Raw genomic sequence first — 19,993 nt, forward strand, 5'->3', positions numbered from 1 at the left:
TCCTGTTTCTCATGGTCAAGACTTATATTAGTTATGAATCATCTTTACTGTCTATTCAAAGTTGTGCTTTAGTGGACAGTAGTTTTTACAAATGGAAAGATGTAGAGGACACTAATAGCAATAACGCACGGTGCTTTCATGTAAGGTAGCCCATAAGGTCACTGTTATCCAGCAGTTATCTGTTCTCAAGCACAATCAAAAATCTCAGTTGCACTGAATGTACTGCTGCTGCAGCTGACCTTCAAAACAATCTCCCAGATTTGGCCTTTTCCAAACCTAATCAAATCCACATCCACCAGTAGCTTCATTTTGCATTCACTTTCTTTTCATTTATATAAAGGCCAATGATGCAAATACATTTCATTTATTGTGGAATGTAAAACCTATTCATTGGGCTGGGAATGTTAAGTACAAACAGATTTCTCCATCTCGCTCACTCTCATGAGCCTTTGCTCACAGTGCAAGTCTGTCTGTGGGAGTTTTCCTCAGTGCAGTCTGTGGGTTTTATCAGAGGTGTCCCACCTGGAGGGGGTCTGGGAGTAAAAACAGCTTCAGACAGATTTAGAGGTCTTCCTGCTCCACAGGAATGAATGAACAGGGTTTGTGTTGCGCAGTGTTTGGTCAGACGGCCTTTTTTTGGAGCAAATTTCACATAAGAGGCTATCGGGTTAAGTGGATGCATTTTTCAAAAGGACCAAAAGCACAAAAACTTGCAAAACAATTAAATGTTAACATTCAAAAAAACCATGACAAACAACTGCAAAATATATTTTTCCAAAATAATGCATGCTAATTAGTTGGTTTACCATTTCAAAATATTCAAATTTCCCAACTTTAGGACATGTCCTGTAAAATACAGGCAGCATATTTTAGTCACATTAGTCTATACTGTCTGGGATTTATGGTCTGCTTTCTTTTCACAAACATAATTCTTTCCAGAAGGTACATGGTATTTTGAAGATTTTAGATGTAGGTTTCCTAAAACTTAAAGCTAAAAAAAGTGCATTTCATATTCCATAACTTAAGGATACTTTCTGGAATTTAAAACATGCGTTTAGTAACTGGGTACATTCTGGAACTTAGAGGCTATCTTCACTTACTTTGTCCTTCCTGGACCAGTCCCCAGAAACACCCAGTAAGTTCCAGCATGTAATTTGTATTGTCTCAAGTAGAGTAAGATTTAAGTTCAAATGCGGTAAGTACCTGATTACAAATGACCTTATAATACAGCCCAGTTCAAGAAAGAACACCTTGAATCATAACAAATAACCTGTATGTCCTATACATTTGATTGTATATGACAGAAACTACTATTTTCTAGCTAATCTTGTCATCCAGTTCCTGAAAGTAACCTTCAAGTTTTGTAAATACACAAGGGACTTGTAAAAAGTAGCCTGTTACTTCCAGAAAGTATCCGGTTACAAGCCACATTATAATTCAGTACGGTCTCCAAATTATTTCCAGTGATTTGCAGAAAGTAACCTGTAAGTTTGCAAATCACTCAATAATACAGCTTGGTTCTTGGTTTTCTGGATTCAGAAAATAACCTGTAGCTGATGGAAAGTAGCCTGTGAGTTCCAGAAAGGACCAGGTTACAAGTCAACTCCTAATACAGCCTTGCCTATGAAAGAACATTATAAGTTTTAGAAATTGTTCTGTAACTTTGAGGAAAATAATCTGTGTATTATTTCAAAAGCAACATGGAAGTTTTAGAAATGTAAAGTATAAGTGCCAGTAAGAACAAGACTCAATAATAAGGCCATGTCCATAAGAGTACCCTGCATGTTCCTCAAAGCGACTTGTAACTACCAGAAGATGACCTTTAAGTTTCAGAATGTAAGTCATAAGTGTAGCCTTAGGTCTAGAACGCACCATGCTACAAGTCAGCTCACAAATCCTACCAGAGTGATCACCAAAAGCATGCTGTATATTCCAGAAAGTAAGTTCCAAGATAGCGTCCGGTAGCTTTGAATGAAGCTAATCAGTATTAATGGAACGGATAGCTTGAAGTCAGTTTTTTTCCTTGTACAAGTTCTCTTTTTGATAGATTTTGTTTTCTGTTAAAAATGTGCTGAATGTTGGGGCCAATTCGGGAATGACAGATGCACATGTATAAAAATTTATTGATGTATAAGAATATAAAGCATGAAAACACTTTAAAAATGAGCTGCTGGCGATTACGGCATTGCTTTTCTGTTGAACACACCACAAAGCCATGTGTTCACCATCTGTCTCTGTTGAGAACTTTGTGTCGTTTTAAAACATAGTTGTTTCCAAGAATAGGTCTGTTCCCGGTCCTGGTATGTGACACAAATTAAATTTAGTTGGGCTAAAAAAGACTCAGACCTAACTTAAAATGGGTAGCACGCAGTGGCAGGCAATCAGTTCTATAAGCTTTTCTTTCATGGTTAAAATTCAGTGTTTATTTGTGGAATGAACAACACCCAGCGATTGCATGATGTTACATGCTCACTGTGTTTCGAGCCTGACATATGACTTAGATTACAACAACAGTTTGCCTAATTTGGAGTAATTACAGATGGTTGCAATTTTCTTCCATTAAGTGCAACACTTACGGGACCCAATAAAAATACTTGTTCTGGTACACTTTGAAAACCCCTGCTTCACTCTGGCATCGGGCAGTGCCTGTCTGTCACTATTAAATAAGCTGTGTTAATTAGATAAGCTGCGTCAATCTACAGAAATCAAGTGGTTTGATAACATTATCGATGGAGGTGGGACTACGCCTTAGGCTCTTCAAGGTTCCCTGGAGACCTAGGGTTCTTGGGCAGGTTCCTGTGTTGCCCCCATTAGTAGTTTCCTTTTGGGGAAGATTTAGGGGAGGAAATAACAACTAATATCTCTAACCTGATCGTTTGTACTTCTGAACACAGAAGGTGTATTACTGCAGAAGTGCACTGCTGCACAACAAAGTGAAGCCTGCAGGATCAGGTAAAAATTATACCCATTACACCCAGACCACATCTAAAAGACGCAAAGTCAAAGTCATGGACGAGCATGGAGCGGGCCAGTCCAATAACAATTTTATAGGCCGATTCAGAGAAGGGGGTTGCCAGGGGTTTCCAGCTGCAGTCAGAGATGTGTTGGGCAGAAATGCTTTGCAGGTGGGAAATAATAGGTGGAAATAGGTTGAAATTCTGTGAAGTGTTTCAACTCTGAGTCCTGGATAAAGGGGCAGTGGAAAGCTGCACTGATCATTGTTTTCCTCTGTGGTACCTGGAAATAAAGCAGTTACAAGACTATCATCATATATGCATTAAGGCATATGGTCCTAACCTAGATCAGATTTTTAACAACCTTGAAAAAGTACATCAACTGAATAGGAAAATAAATGTATTTTCAGCATTCAACCTGCTAAACGGATCAGAATTTATCAAGGGAAACATTTGCTATTCCATGTGGCATGTTCTTGGTGTATTTCTACTTGGAAAAAAAGTTAACTATGCAAAAAAAGATGATACAGCTTTATACCAGCTTTAAGATATAACACTAAATATGTAAGCAATATGGTTATGATGTCATGTATTACTGTGGTTTAGGACCCAGAATGCATCAGGAGTGTGTCATACTCTAAGGTTTAGGTGCAGGTCTGGTTTCTTCCTCTCTCTCCCCAGCGGAGCGTGACGGGCTGGTGCACCACGTCATCGCTAACTGCTCTCTTCATAAGGAGCTGGAACCAGGAGGAGGGTTGTTAGCAGTTTGTTAGCGCTTCTGCGGGGTACAGACTGACTCACTTCCTTGCCTTGTCTCCTCGTGAACCTGAACCTAACTCCTAGTCTTTGTTTCTTCCTTCCTAGAACCCTGGACCCAAGTCGGAGACACACCTCGCCAAACCTACATAACTCTGGATCCTCGTCTGAGACGCTCCTAGCCAACCCATCAAGAATCTGTGAAAGCCTCGGATTGTTTCTCTGTTTAGCCCTCCTGCCTGAGCTCACCTGCCTGTCCACCCTCCAACGTCACCATCTGGAGAGAACCAACCTGACCTGTACCTTCAGCCTAGACCTCTGGACACCACCCTCCCACACTGCAAAAACATAACTTAAAATAAGTAAAATGTTCTTAAAATATGTGTATTTGTCCTTGATTTGAGCAGGTAAATAAGATGGTTTGCCAATGGAACAAGATTTTTGACCTTAAAATAGGAACAACTCATCTCCATCATCTTATTTCAAGTGCAGAATGTCTACATATCTTATATTAGGGGTCAAAATACTCATTCCATTGGCAAATAATCTTATTTACCTGCTCAAATCAAGGACAAATACACTAACTTTAAGAACATTTTACTTATTTTTAGATCTGTTTTTGCAGTGCAAGACCAAACCAAGCCTCCCTCTCAGTGAGTTCCAACGCTCCTCACAGTTCTCATCAGCACCTTCCTGTTATTCACCAGTCCCCTCATCAAATCCCAACCAGCCAGCACTGTTCCAGTTCAGACCGCAGCCTGTCAATAAACTCTTTAACTAACTGCCTGTCTCCGTAGTTGCTCTCATTCAGATTCTCTCTTCTTAAAATATGACAGAGTGACGCAGAGCCATTATGAATAAGCTTCTTTAAATGAATAAATGAAACTCACAGAAAACGGGATACAGTGATGGGTGACAAACAGAAGAATCCAGCAAAGAACCAAGGACCAGCGGGAGCTTTAAAGGTTGTAGCTACAACTTTTTCATCAAAACGACAAGTTTTTCAAAAATAATACAGCCACAGAATGTCTAAAGTGGTGCAGAATAAAAGTATTAATTTTACTGGAAAAAATATTCAGTATATATATATTATAAATATTGTTTATATATTTATAAAATTTGCCGGGTCCAAAATATTTAAATATTTACTTTTGGTTATGATGTATACGTTGACACGAAAGGACACAGCACCAATAGGAATAGTTGTTGTCAGATCGTAGTGGTTCCATGATGGTACTGAGAAAGGAAGTTGGACAGGTACGTTTTTAATGTTTGCTGATGCTAACTGTAACGTGCATACAGCGTAACGCAGTATTGGCTGTACAACTATGAGTTATTGTATGCACACAAAGTTCTAGATTCTAAGGATGAGTTAGGATGGAACATCTCATCAGTAAATTTAACTAAAGCTGATATTTATTTAACAAGAATTTTAATTAACACTTTTTAAAGTTCCCTTTTTACCTTTGGTTTACCCTTCAGTAGCTTAGTCCTTTTGGATCCCCCCACTTGGCTTATCTGGTGTTGATGAAGTCCTGGTCCACCAAGAAGTCTTCTATTCAGAGGTAGTTCTTCCAGAAAGTCCTTCCAAATCCAAGGTCAACTTAAAACCAACAACCTTAGGCAGCATCTGTAGCTGGTTGGGAGGACAAGTTATTAGCAAAATCTTCCCTGATCAAAACACTTCCTGTACAGGACCTCATTGGTTAGAACTAACTGGTTCATTGCTCTTATCAGTAGCTGTACATCATGATTTTCCCATCGTCTCTGTCTACATGAAAGTCTCTTGCCCACTCTAACAGTGTCAGTTACTCTGCTTATGATTGGATCTTGTCTTTGTTCTTGTGCTCAATCTTAAAGAGACATTTTTGGCAACGTATAGGACCCAAGCTTTGTTACATGATCCGGTTGGCAAACTACATAAGGTAAAGCAGATGCTTCAATGGCTAAGCATTCGACTGGCACCAAAGGGTGTAAATGTCCCGACTCTGCATTAGGCCTTGAGGGTCAACAAATGCCTTTGACACACCACTTTTACAGCTTCAGATGGGACATCTGAAGCTGACAATTCTTTGTCACTGTGCAAAAACTGAGCACTAAACATTTTGATCCTGTCATCCTCAACTTGAGAACTGGTATCAAGTGTGTCATTATCCTGGGGGTGTTGGCGCCTTTAAAGTCCATCAGCGTCTTGGTCGTTTTTGCCAGCTCTGAGGAAAATGGATGGATGGATGTAATGAATGTTAAAATCAAAACTACAACCAGCGGTGCCCTGCTGCATCAACATTAACATATACGTCAGTGGGTTATTATCTGTCACCACTGTAAATGTTGGCCCATATAGATAGTCAGAAAACATTTCCGTTGTTGCCCATTTGAGGGACGAGAAGTCTAGTTTATGAGCAGGATATTTCCGCTCGCAGTGTAAGATTCATCTGCTTGCATTGGCTATGACTCTTACATGGCCTTCCTGTTCCTGATATAGTGGCACACCGAGTCCTTGCAGGCTGGCATCTGTGTGAACTACACAGGGTTTTTTTCTGATCTGCAAATCCAAGAATAGGAGCTGTTGTCAGTTTCTGAATAAGGGTTTTAAAGGCATCCTCACATGTTGTTGTCCATTTTTCATTGAAAGATTTTTTTAAAGTCTGCACTAGTGTAGGATATTGTAGGGTAGGAGCCTGTTTGATCACAGTTCCTTCTGACTGAAGCTCAACTAAAGCTTTAACCCCAGAACTCTGCCCTGTTTGTCTTACCCTCAACACTTGGTTTGCAGGCACAAAGTCTGAACTAAACATAGCTATTTGTTGGTCTGTGTCAGATGTTGCTATGCCTTCAACATACACACTCTTCATCATGTCAGTTCTGTAGTCTCTTTCAAGATCCATATTTGGGTACAATTTGCAGTCTTGTTTGAAAAATAATGACACTTGCTATTTGAGAAAAAAAACAACAACAATAAAACTGACCAATAACTAGCAGAAAGAATCATAGCGTTTTTCTACTCATCCTGGGCTGGCTTGCCACAAATTTTATGATCAAGGGGAAAAGCCTGGGAAATTATTAGCCTAGTGCCTCCGACAATTACAAAATGAGAAAAATATCACCTAAGTTGAAAATGGTGAGGGACAGACAGACTATTGTTGACCCTTTAGAAATCAATAAAACTTTTCAGGCCATTTTTGAAAACTTGTACAGTATAACACAAGGGGAACAAGAGCAAAACATTTTCTCAGATACCCTCCAAATGACAAAAATTTCAGAAGTACTGAGTGCAGATCTTGGCGCAGCTATAACTTAGGAGGAAATATTTATAGCAATAGATCATTTGAAAACATGTAAAGCCCCAGGCCCAGACGGGCTGCCGACAGAATTTTATAAAAAATGTAAAGACAAACTGCTTCTCCTTCTTTTTGACATGTACTCGGACTCACTTAAAAGAAGAATCCTTTTTAGGTGAGTCCTCTTAATCCTGCTTCATTAAGAGGAGCCCTAATAACTTGATTTCCCAAATCTGGTAAACCTTGTAATAAATGTGAAGATCTAAGACCAACAAGCCTCCTTAATGTGAATTTAAAGATACTTTGCAAAATCTTGGCTCCAAGACTGGATAGTACCCGACATAATTGCTTGTGACCAGAATGGATTTAATCATAGGTAGACAGAGATTTCATACTGTGAAACGAGTGATGGATATTCTTTACAATTTGGAATGAAAACGAGACACTGCTTTGATATCACTGGATGCCAAAAAGGCTTTTGATAGAGTTGAGTGGCCCTGCTTATTTGAGATAATAAAGAGATTTAGCTGTGGGAATAATTTCTGCCAGTGGGTTAAACCTTTCTATAATGAACCGTATGCTGAAATAATAACAAATAGGGTTATATATAAACCATTTAAAATTAATTTGGGTTGCAATCAAGGGTGTCCCTTGTCTCCCTTACTATTTATTGTAGCAGTTGAACCATTTGCCCTTACAGTGTGATCTCCTAAAAATATAATTGGTCTGACAATAGGCCAACAGGAACACAAAATTGTTTTATTTGCTGATTATGTCATTTTCTTCTTGGGAAAATAGGAAAACTCTATCCCAGCCTTGTCAGACCTAATAAACACATTTTGGAACATAATAGGATATAAAGTAAATAAAAACAAATCCTCAGTAATGTAATGCCAAAACTACTGTATTTGTTTCAGAACATCCCATTCCTCTGCTCCTGCCAATTTATTTTCATTCCTAAAGAACATTTTCATATGCTTTTTGTGGAATAATAGAAGGCTAAGGCTGCCTTTAACACACTTGTATCTACCATATGATACAGGAGGTCTTAGATGCCCCAGTCCACTCTGGTACTATTGGGCAGCATAATTGAGGACTATGATGTATTTCTGGAGGGAGATCAAACAAGCTTTAGAGACTATTCTACGTATAAAATGAGCTCTTGATCCTAAACTGTTCATTCTAGGGCTATAGCCTAATCAACATCATATATCCAGGAAAATAATCACAGTCATGGATTCATGCTTACTTTGGAGGAGCACTACTGAACCAAAGTTGATGATTTGGATTAAAGAAATGTCCTTAGCTTTACCTACACTGCAAAAACAGAACTTAAAATAAGTAAAATGTTCTTAAAATTACTGTATTTGTCCTTGATTTGAGCAGGTAAATAAGATTATTTGCCAATGGAATAAGATTTTTGCACTTAAAATAGGAACAACTCATCTCCATCACCTTATTTCAAGTGCAGGATGTCTAATTATCTTATTTTGGGGGTCAAAATACTCATTCCATTGGCAAATAATCTTTTCTACCTGCTCAAATCAAGGACAAATACACTAACTTTAAGAACATTTTATTTATTTTTAGACCCGTTTTTGCAGTGTATGGAAAAGATTACTTACATTATAAAGGGTAAACTATCACTATTTTGAGGCATTTGGGGTCCTTTCATGGATTATATAGAGTGTAGATCTCGGAAATGGGGCTGGTTGGGCAGATGAAGCATTGTTACCAGCGACCCTCTACAGTATCTTAAAATTATTCTGTGTTTTCCTTTGGTTGATTGACTTCCTTACTTCCTTATTCTGTGAGAATTGAATATTCAAATCAGTACTTTTCTTGTGAACCATGCACAGCAGTGAAATTATTTGGGCTTGGCCTTGCAAAAACAGAAAATCCATGTTGATTTTTTTTTCCGGGGGGGGGGGGTGGCTTTGTTTCCTTTTTCTTTCTTCCCTTATATACTCTGTACTTTCAAACAAGTACTGTTACAGGACTTCTTCCAAATATATGATTTGTAGGAAAAGACATATTGATTGGCGGACAGTAACTATTGTCATTGACATGTCCATTGGCATCGAGAGCACTGTTATTTTTTAGAAGCATTTTTTATTCTATTTTTTGAAAATCCAATAAAGATAATGTTGGAAAAAGTAGGCTAAACAAAACAGCACCGCAATTGTTAGAGAAACTATGTTGGTGGTGTCTGTGGCTTAAATAACAGGTAAGCTGACTGAAGATGAGGATGTCAGTAAAGCTTTGGCTTGCTTTCCATTGCTGCTGTCTTCTTCTTAGAAGTCAGTCAGGGTTACCCTCAGCAGGGTCCTGTAGGTGTGAAGCAGGGACCCTCGAGGACCTGATCAGACATGACAGAGGAGCAGTGAAGGAGCCACGCATGCCAACTAGAGTAGAAGGAAAAGACAATAGGGACAAAAGGCAGTCACAGCCCAGGGGCAAACACAAGAATGTGTCATTGTTTATATGTCTGCTTTACTAAAGATTACTGATGGCATAAAACAAAGCAAGAAGGGACAAAACCGTGCAACTCACTGGCTGCACGTAGCAACGGGAACACATCTGGAAGACATAATTAGTAAGAGAGAAAGGGTTCAAAATAAGATCAAGAGAGATTATATGTCCAAGGTGTGAGGACAGCAGGTGTCAAAGGGTGCTAATCTGAAGCTGAGTGGACTACTTATATGATCCCCCAGTTACCTGGCTGGTTGAAGTCAGGTTGCTGGGTCCATTGAGAGCATGTGATGTGATAAACATGGACAGAGACCAGCATATAGCAAAAAGACTTTAGTTACAAACAGCTGAAAACAAGAAGTGTTGTCCAGATGAACAACAATAAGTTACATACAATACATTTATTTATTTTGGCTTCGTTTAACTAACAATTACAATGCCTTCAGGTTAGCTGCTATTATAGTTTCATCTTTGTTCCTTGTGGCAGAAAATACAGTTTTATTCTGATTTTTTTTATTTGTTTTAGTCTGCCCGTACAATCATGCTTAAACAATATATAATTTTAAAACTGTTTATTATTTGGTGATTAGCTTTTGCCCTCATCTTTTATTTTGAATTCAGATTCTGCTTTTTGTTTTCGCTCCAGTTAACTTCATGTAATGTTAAAATGTGTTTGCTGACATGAAACAAATTAGGTAAAAAAAAGAGAATTCTTTAAGGGGGCATTTAGTTTGTCATGGTACTGAGAAATGTTACTCTCCCATGCACTATTCAGTTTGCCATCCACAAATGTGGGCAAAACCATCCTTCAAACACCCTTGGTTGGAGTGGAAGTCCAGTCTGAACCCTCCTTTACCTCATCATTAATGGAATTACGTGGGCCCTGTGTTCCCAACTGTGAGAGGAGGAAAAAGAAATGTTAAGGTTATGATATTTTATTAAAGCAGGTTTTATTTTATGTAATCCTGTTGTTGCCTATCTTTTCATAGTAAGTTTTAAAAAAAAAAATCCTAACTATCGCTGATAAAGATAAGTTGACAACTGATGAAGAGGAGAAAAATATTATTCAGAGCTGTCCATGTGTGACTCATTGGACACTATGCCTGCATTTCCTCTTTCCTGCAGCGCCTGCACTACCAGCAGCACTAATGTCTCACAGCTACCATCAGACATTCCCAGTCTTTATACATGTAATCTTCCCAGGAATGAGGCTTTGTGCGTGTAAAAAGTCTGCATTAAAAACATCAGGGGATATCATAAAGCACACCTGGGTGCTGAGATGGGGGGGGTGAGGAGAGAATCTCTCCGGGCTGTAATGTAACTTCAGATGAGGGCCGTATTTTTTGATGCATCGAGTACATCTCGCTCATCGTTCTCTATATGCAGGGTCAGCTTCCAACGTGCTCTGCTCAGCTCTGCCTCTTTCTTTCATTTCTAAGTGACTTATTTAAAAACCACGGAAACTTGAGAGGTCCAGGTGCTCCTGAGGTCAGTTCAAATGCCATCCCAACGGGCGACTGGCAGAAAAACAGACTTTGCAATCCCACGATTTTAACACTACTGACTACTCAGTCACTCAACGATTTCTATTTAAATTTGATTTTAATTATACCATTTCAAGCACGGTTTCAATAAAGCTGGAGACTGAAAACACTTTAAAGGCCAACTAAACAATTCAAAGCTTTCAGTGTGTTCAGGGTCCAGTTTCACCACCAAAATAAACTCTTCGGCCCATAACAAACATTATAAGGTGTGAACTCTGGACCTGTCCCCCATAATTCTCATTCCTGTGAAACCAAACCCAACAAACCCCATTTAGAACAGCTCCAACCTGGCAGGACTAGGATCAAACCTTGTGACCAACTTAACTTATGCAGGAACATCTTGACAATGCAACTTTGTTCTAATTGTTTAAGTCTTTCGATTTCCCTGGGTCAGCAAGCCTAAAGATATCACTAAAGGTGGTATGTATAAAAAAAAGGGGAGAGAGGCTAAACTAAAAGGAGCTCTGTGGTCCTCTAAGCTTTCAGAAATAGGTTAAGATAGATTATCGTATTTGTTAAATTCTCAAGTGTTAAACCAATTCAGCTGCAAAAACAACGACTGATTGGATATCATTCAGTAAAGGATGATTTTTGGTACAGAAACTAGCATTTCGATGAAGTGTCAAGACTACACTTCTGCAGATCAAAAAGCAAAAATGGCAGGTCACTTTTAGGTCTAAGCTAGAGAGGATTTAGCTTACACTTTGACATATATATTTCTTCACTGTTCTCTATATGTTCCCCTTGATCCATTTTCTTTACCTGCTCAGTTCTGCAAGGTCAGACGGTGCATGTCTCTGAAGGCCAATCGGCGGCAAGTGGGGTAAAGGCTAAACAGGTCGTCCGTCAATCACAGGGCAACTTAAGAGACACATGGGACAACTGTGAATGCACACACTCACAATGAATGACAATTTAGACCAGGGGTCACCGACATGGCGCCCAGGGTCACCAGGTAGCCCCCACGGACTATATGTGGAGGCCACAAGGCTGTTCTAAAAAATAGCACAACCCTCCAGTGAGTTGCATTTAAAATGCTATTTTATTCAGCTGCTCCTTCCTTTTTAATCATACTTGTATTTACATAGATTTAAAAATGACAAAAGCATTTAAAACACATTCATATTACGTAAAGTTAAGGTGAGGTCGGACTCTTGTAGTTCAAAGGTCCGTACTGTTAGCCCTTAATATGACATGGTATCAATGAAGTAGCTCTCAGTTTCAAAAAGGTTGGTGATACCCGATTTAGAGTAACCAGTTTAGAAAATGCGCATTTTTGGTATGAGGGAGGAAACCAGAGTACCAGGAGAAAGCACAGTCATCCACAGGGTATGGGACTGCACAATAGGGCCAATGGTTCATATGATATGTAACACACACACAAACACACTACTACTACTACTACTACTACTACTACTACTACTAGTAGTAGTAGTACTACTACTACTGCTACTACAACATCCCCTAACCCAACAACAACAACAACTACTATTCCATCATAGAACCTATTGACACAGTGTGGGAGAACACATAACGGCCAATGAAACATTAGACTTGGGATCTCAAACTCAACTTACCAGGGGGCCGCTGGAGATAGAGTCTGGCTGAGGTTGGGCTGCATCAAGTATTCCAAAAAAGTATAACTGATCCAGTGTTCTCAATCTTTTCTAATAACAATTCAGAACATGCTGAACATGAACGGTTGTTTAGAACATGGGCTTCTCTTACTCCCTCTTACTCCTTGCTGCCAGAGACTTGGCAGTGCTTCCCCTTACACAGCTGAGCCACATTTGGTCTGAAGGAGGAAGAAGCTGAGATCCTCAGTATGGCTTGAAGATGCTAATCTGTGAGTTTGGACCCAAACTTAAAGTTCATTGTGGAAAGGAGCTTTTCACACAGATAGGAGCTGCAAAAAATGCATATAATCTGCTTGACTTTGTTGGAAAGCTTCGGAAAGGTGTGTGTGTGTGTGTGGGGGGGGGGGGGGCATCTTCCACATCGAAGGAGAAGGGGTCAGGAATCATGGAAAAAGTGGCTCTGACTGTCTTGAAGTCTTCAAACCTGGAATCAAATTCTTCCTGTAGCTTCACAATGGTATCGGAATACTTTTCACCACTAAATGGTGTGCCCGAATCCATAAGTGGCTTGCATGCTGGGAAATGGCAGAGGTTTGTCTGGGGAAGCTGGGCTTTCCATAACACAAGTTTTGTGGTGAATGCTCTGACATTATCATATGCAACACTGACAAGCTCGCGCTGGTCTTGTGAGTTCTTGTTCAGTACATCTAACTCCCGTGTGATATTAACAAGAAATGCTAAGTTCATTAGCCATTTGGGATCACTTATGTAATACAGTACCGGTCATCACATCTTTCTCCAAGAAGGCTTTCACTTCTGCTCTCAACTCAGAAAACTTCTTCAATACGTTCCTCTGCTAGCTTACCTCAGTGAAGTACAGCACATCCTCATTTGGTGACTCCAAAAAAAAAAAAAAAATTTGGTGACTCCAAAAAAAAAAAAAAAAAGGCGGGAAACTGCCGGTGCTTTAAACACCTGGATCTGATATGGTTGATGCATTTCCCAACATCAGACATCACACTGTAAAACGTCAGGCATTTGCTGCAAAGGATGATAGATAATGCAGAGCAGAGTAATGGCCTCTTCCACACCGGTTTTCTTTGAACAAGTGCCACCAGTCCATTTCTCCTCACTGTCACTGATGGTGCTCCGTCGGTTGTTATTCCAGCAAAACCCTTCCATTGTAAGCCGGCATCCACAATGGTAATCACACAGTTGATGGAATATTTCCTGACTGAATCATTGTGAGCAACTCCTCCATGACTTCAAAATTGTTATCAACAGTGAGTATGAATGAAAATGTTTAGCTTCCTCACACAGTTGATCGTAGATGTTACCTCACATGGTAAATAGTAAATGGCTTGTACTTGTATAGCGCTTTAAATAGTCCGACAACCCCAAAGCACTTTACACTACAAGCAGTCATTCACCCATTCAAACACACGTTCCCACCTTGATGGTGGTGAGCTATGGCAAGGCAAGGCAAGGCAAGGCAAGGCAAGGCAAGGCAAGGCAAATTTATTTGTATAGCACAATTCAGTACAGAGACAATGCAAAGTGCTTTACATGATTAAAAGATAGGAAAAATACGAAAGAATAAGAGCAAGTAGGAGTAAAATGTAGAAACAAAAATAGAACATGAAAAACAGTTGGACTAAAAAAGTTGAACTAGTGATGTTTCAGTAGAACTGTTTAACTAGAACAGTCGAAGGCAATCCTAAACAAATGTGTTTTTAGTCTTGATTTAAAGGAACTCAGGCTTTCAGCACTTTTACAGTTTCAGGTAAGTGGAGCATGGGAACTAAATTCTGCTTCTCCATGTTTGGTTCTGGTTCTAGGTATGCAGAGCAGGCTGAGGCCAGAAGACCTTAGTGGTCTGGATGGTCGATACATTGATAACAAGTCTGTGATGTATTTAGGTGCTAAGCCATTCAGAGATTTATAAACTAACAGAAGGATTTTAAAGTCTATTCTCTGAGATCCAGGGAGCCAGTGTAAGGACTGGTCTATGGTCTCCTCCTGTTTCTTCCTCTACCTCCTGCTCGTCCTCCACAGATTCTCCCTCTCCCCCTCACTCTTCTTCCTCTGACTTCTTCCATTTAGGTTGGAAGCAGGTGAACTCAAAGGAATTGTAAGGAAGAGACAGTATAATATACTTCAGTGTCTAACGTTGACAAGTGTGTTTAGTGTTTTGCAAACCCCTGTGTGTATTGTTCTGCAGAAAGTGTGAGGCTGACGTTTATAGTGGTGAGAATCAGGTCCAACGTTTTGTTCCTTGTGTGTAAGGTGTTGATAATTAGTTAATTATTTTGTTTTTAGTGTTTATACTGTTGGTTTGGCAACCCGCTCCTCTCGCTCATCTCCCTGGTATTTTTCATACTCCTCAGCATGTTTATTTGAGTAATGACGTCCAACGTTGTATTCCTTGTGCACTGCAACTTTATCTGTGCAGATTAGACATGTCGTGATGACCCTCTGCTCAACAAATAAATTTGTCCTCTCCCACTTCTCCTGAAATGGTCTGTGCTCATCACCAACCTTTCTCTTCACAGCAGGTTTCAAGACACGACTGTGGCTGGGTGACAAAAAAAAAATGTAGGCTATTTGTGCTGGGTGACAGGATGTATTTTACCTCCACTTGGTGACAGTCCCGAAACACATGTCAAGTGACCAAGGTCGCACGAGCCTGTAGTTCATGTAGTTGTCACGAGCCTGTACTATGGAAGTGTCGAGTATGGAGAGAAAATTCAGATAGAAGAAAGAGAGAAGGAAAGAGAGTGAATACCCTAAATTTCATTATTGTCAGCCTGAAGTTCAGGGGGTGCCTTGATACATACATAAGAGCTGCTCCTGTTGATAGCTTGAGAGGATAGTAAAGCACAGGAGCAGGGGGGTCCATATTTATCCAGATAAGATTATATTTGAAATTTGAGCTGAACAGTAAGTGTAAAAATATAAAAGAATACAATTTGTAAAATGTGATCTGCAAAGAAAGAAAAATTAAATTTGACAAAATCAAATCTAAAAACAAAAGAGTTAACTGCAAAGATGTTGGTTTAACTTTTACATTCACACTGTAAATTACTACCAAAACCTTTTGTTTGAGTAATTTTTCAAAAGTCCATTTTTTTTAAACTTCCAATAGAATTGTAACAAATTTCTCTCTGCACTAACCACAAGCTATGATATCAGATGTGGGGCCACAAAATACGTTCCGCAGGCCGCGACTTTGAGACCCCTGCATTTGACCGATGTTTATGACCAGTGGCTGGAAGAGCAGCCTTTCAAAAACATATGCCATGTTTGGTTGGATAAGACGCTCATTATAGACTACTGTTTAAGGTTTAAAATAAATGTAACATAATGTAACCACGTACTTTGTGAAATCATCGGCATTTAATGCAACAGTTGTTATTCAACTAATATGAACTTAGAAAACAGCAACACAAAAATGCTTTCTCACTCTGATGAGCAATTTAACTGCTTTAAATCGTGTTGTTATTGAAAAGTGCTTTATAAATAAACATGCCTTTTTTGCCTTGCCCTGCCTTACCTAATAACTAAACTTATTTGTTCTTTGATTAATACAGTAAAATTAAAGTTTATTTGAACTGTTGTCAGTGCAGAATGTCTTCTTTTGAAAACGTATGATAATCTCCTTAGTGCTTTCTTAGCTGCACAGCATTAACGTGCTGTATATGACTCCTTCACAATCTCCATTGGTCTTTCTGCTCCTCTTGATTACAAGTCAAACTGTAGCTTTCATAAAACCGGAGCTACCTTGATATTGACAACTAATGACTACTCCTTGATCATGCACTGTTTTCCTTTGCAAAAAAGTCGGAAAAACTCTTGCTGTCAGATCTGGCAGGTGAGGCTCCGCAGATGCAGCTCATTAGGGACCAATCAGGAGGAACGTAAAAGAGAAACAGACACCACAAGACAGATGCCAGATTGTTTGCCCATTGTGGTAATCCAAACTACCTTCTTTGTTTTCCCCTTACTCTTAAATTCTGTTCTATTTAATCAGTTTTGTCCTCCTAAATGAGTTTATGCTCTTTTCAAGTTTCCGTGCTCCAGTGCTCTGCTTCTACACTCCTTTGACTTATGGAGAAATCCTTTCAAGATCCCATCCCTTGATCCTCTCACTGTTCCTCTGACTGCCCTTTTGCCACCCATCACCACAATAAGGATTCATCTTAATCTTTCCTTTTGTCTCACAATCATCTTTCTAAAGTCAAGATAATAACCTCTTAATGCTCTTCTTCAGTGTTCCTACTGATTACACAACAAGCCAACATTTAGCCAGACAATTACCCTGCTGAATATCTGGGAACCCTCAGATTGGTGATCCGTCTCCATGTGGTCTTACCTGTACTGTCAGCATCATGGAAATGCAGGAGCATTATTATCAATTATTTGAGGAAGTCTTCACAGAGGTTTCAAAACCACTAACACATATATCTTATAGCAACGTTTATTCAGTTCAGTTCATTTACCAGTAAAATGACAATAGCTAGGGTAATACAAAAGGTAAAGAAAGCGGAAATGAAGACCAATGTACCAAGTACAGACCTGCTTCTCTGCTGCCACAAATTTTAGAGATGGTAGATAATAATAAGTTAGAATATGTTTTTAGATAAACATAATTTAAGCAGCAAAAGCCACAGTCTTTGATCAAAACAGTCAACAAGACTGGCCATACTAGTAGCTACTGAGGGAATGCCAACTACACTTGATAATAAAAAAAAATGTTTGACATGTGAAGGCTTTTGATACAATGATACACGATTCTCTGATTAAAAAACTTGAACTGTATGATGTTAGGGGGGGTTGTTCTACACTGGGTTGTTGTGCCATTACTCATGTTTTTAAGTTATTTAATGTTTATTATAACTCTCAGTCCGTTTGGTATTGTCTGGTGAATATTGGCTCAATCAGCTGATATTATGACAATAGTTGACAGAGTGATACGAGCGCTGGCACACTTGTTGACCACTGCTGGGATGTCCTGTCAATTCTTCGATTCTGGGAGTACCTTTAGCGGTAAAAACCAAAAGTCAAAAATGACTAAATGCAGGAGAGTAACAATAAAGTAACAATATTATTTCAGTTTTGAAAACGTTATTTAAATAAGACAGAAAATGCAAATAACCATATGCCCAACAAAGTGGACATCATTCAGTGATAACAGTGGCATGATAAGTTAAGTGGGGCACAACATTTCAACACTTATAGAAAGTAGTTGCTAATCAATAATGTGAACATTTCCAAAGTAATGACCTATTTAAAGAGTTTCAGTCAGGCTTCAGAGCTCATCATAGCACTGAAACAGCTCAGGTGAAGGTCACTAATGATATTCTCATGGCCTCAGAGAATGGACTTGTGTCTGTACTTGTCCTGTTAGATTTCAGTGCTGCATTCAATACAGTTGATCACAATATTCTCCTAGAAAGACTTGAACATACTGTAAATATTAAGGGGAAAGCATTGGGCTGGTTTAAGTCTTATCTGTCGGACAGATTCCATTTTGTTCATGTTAATAATAATTCTTCTTCAAACTCTAGGGTCACTTGTGGAGTACCACAGGGTTCAGTCCTTGGACCAATTCTCTTTACTATATATATGCTTCCGATTGGCAAAATTATCAGACAGCATGGGATTAATTGATCACTGTTATGCTGATGACACTCAGCTATATTTATCCATAAATCCTGATAAATCCAATCAATTACTTCAACTACAGGCGTGTGTTGATGACATCAAAACCTGGATGACTTTATATTTCCTGCTTTTAAATTCTGACAAGACAGAAGTTGTCATCTTTGGACCACAGTCCTCAAAAAATAAACTTCTTAATGAATCACATAATCTGGATGGTATTAAACTGGCCTCTGGTAATATAGTAAAGAATCATAGCTTTTTTCTTTTCTTACTTTATTTTTACCAAGACGTGTCATTTAAATCCCATATTAAAAAGGTTTCCAGGCTTTCCTTTTTTCACCTCCAGAATGTTGACAAAATTAGAAATATTCTGTCCAGGAGTGATGCTGAAAAACTAGTCCATGCATTTGTTACTTCAAGGCTAGACTATTGTAATTCTTTAGTATCAGGAAGTCCACAAAATTCTGTTCAAAGCCTTCAGCTGATCCAAAATGCTTCAGCAAGAGTTCTGATGAAAATCAACAAGAGGGATCATATTCCTCCAATTTTAGCTTCCCTTCATTGGTTTCCTGTTAAATCAAGAATACAATTCAAAATTCTCCTTCTCACATATAAAGCCCTTTATAATCAAGCTCCATCATATATCAGAGCTCTGATTACCCGATTGTTTGTTGTTATTTCAACTTTGAACTTTTTGACCTCTGACAATTTTTCCTTCATAGTAGGTACCTGGTCTGGCTGTGACACCATCCAGGGCAGGCAGATAATCTGCTATTACCATATAACATAGAAAGGATTCCTGGATCAATGTAAGCTTCTGCGCTTTTTGTATCTCTGCTCTGTCTTCTCAGTCGAGGTCAAAGGTCATTCCCACTGAGCCTGGTTCTGCTGGAGGTTTTCCTCCATGTTAAAGGGGAGTTTTCCTCTCCACTGTCGCTTCAGGCTTGCTCAGTATGAGGGATTGCTGCAAAGCCATCAACAATGCAGAAGACTGTCTACTGTGGCTCTACGTTCTTTCAGGAGGAGTGAATGCTGCTTGTCAAGACTTGATGCAATCTATTGTTTTTCCTTAGATAGGAAACTTTTTGACCAGTCTGTATGATTTGATTGAATTTGATTTGGTAAAGCGCCTTAAGATATCATGTGTTGTGAATTGGTGCTGTAAAAATAAAATTGAATTGAATTAAACATCATGACTTGTTGGGGTTTATATTACTCTGATGCCATTCTCCTTCACCTCACCTTTTATACAGTCTGCATGCTACAGAATTTTCTGCTTAAGCAGGGGAAGGTGGTGAGGAATATGTTCAGGAGCTGGAAGCTCAGGTTCTCCGTGCCTAATGGTTTCTATGAAAAATTATACTCAATAGTACCCATATTTTAATTTTTCACATCGCACATTGAAGAAAGTGTGATGTATAGAATATATTTGATATATAGCACCCTTTTTATGTGGGGAAACAAAACTATCCCACAGGCAGGTCCAGCTGGGATTCAAACCCAGGATCACTAAATAATCTCATATTACTCATTACATAAAGGCCTAGCTCACTTACAACAATAAAGCTAACGCAACTTATAGCTATTCTTTTGGAAGCTTGGCTCTGTATAGGTGGTGATATTCAAACTAGGCAGCCTTATTCCTACATTCAATGGTGGATTTATATTTATACTGCAAAAAATCTAATAGAATTTTGAAAGTGGAATGAAAAGGACAGTTAGTAGCCTATTATTTGTCAAATGTG

This window comes from Fundulus heteroclitus, chromosome 1 (assembly GCF_011125445.2).
Source record: "Fundulus heteroclitus isolate FHET01 chromosome 1, MU-UCD_Fhet_4.1, whole genome shotgun sequence".
Classification (NCBI taxonomy): Eukaryota; Metazoa; Chordata; class Actinopteri; order Cyprinodontiformes; family Fundulidae; genus Fundulus; species Fundulus heteroclitus.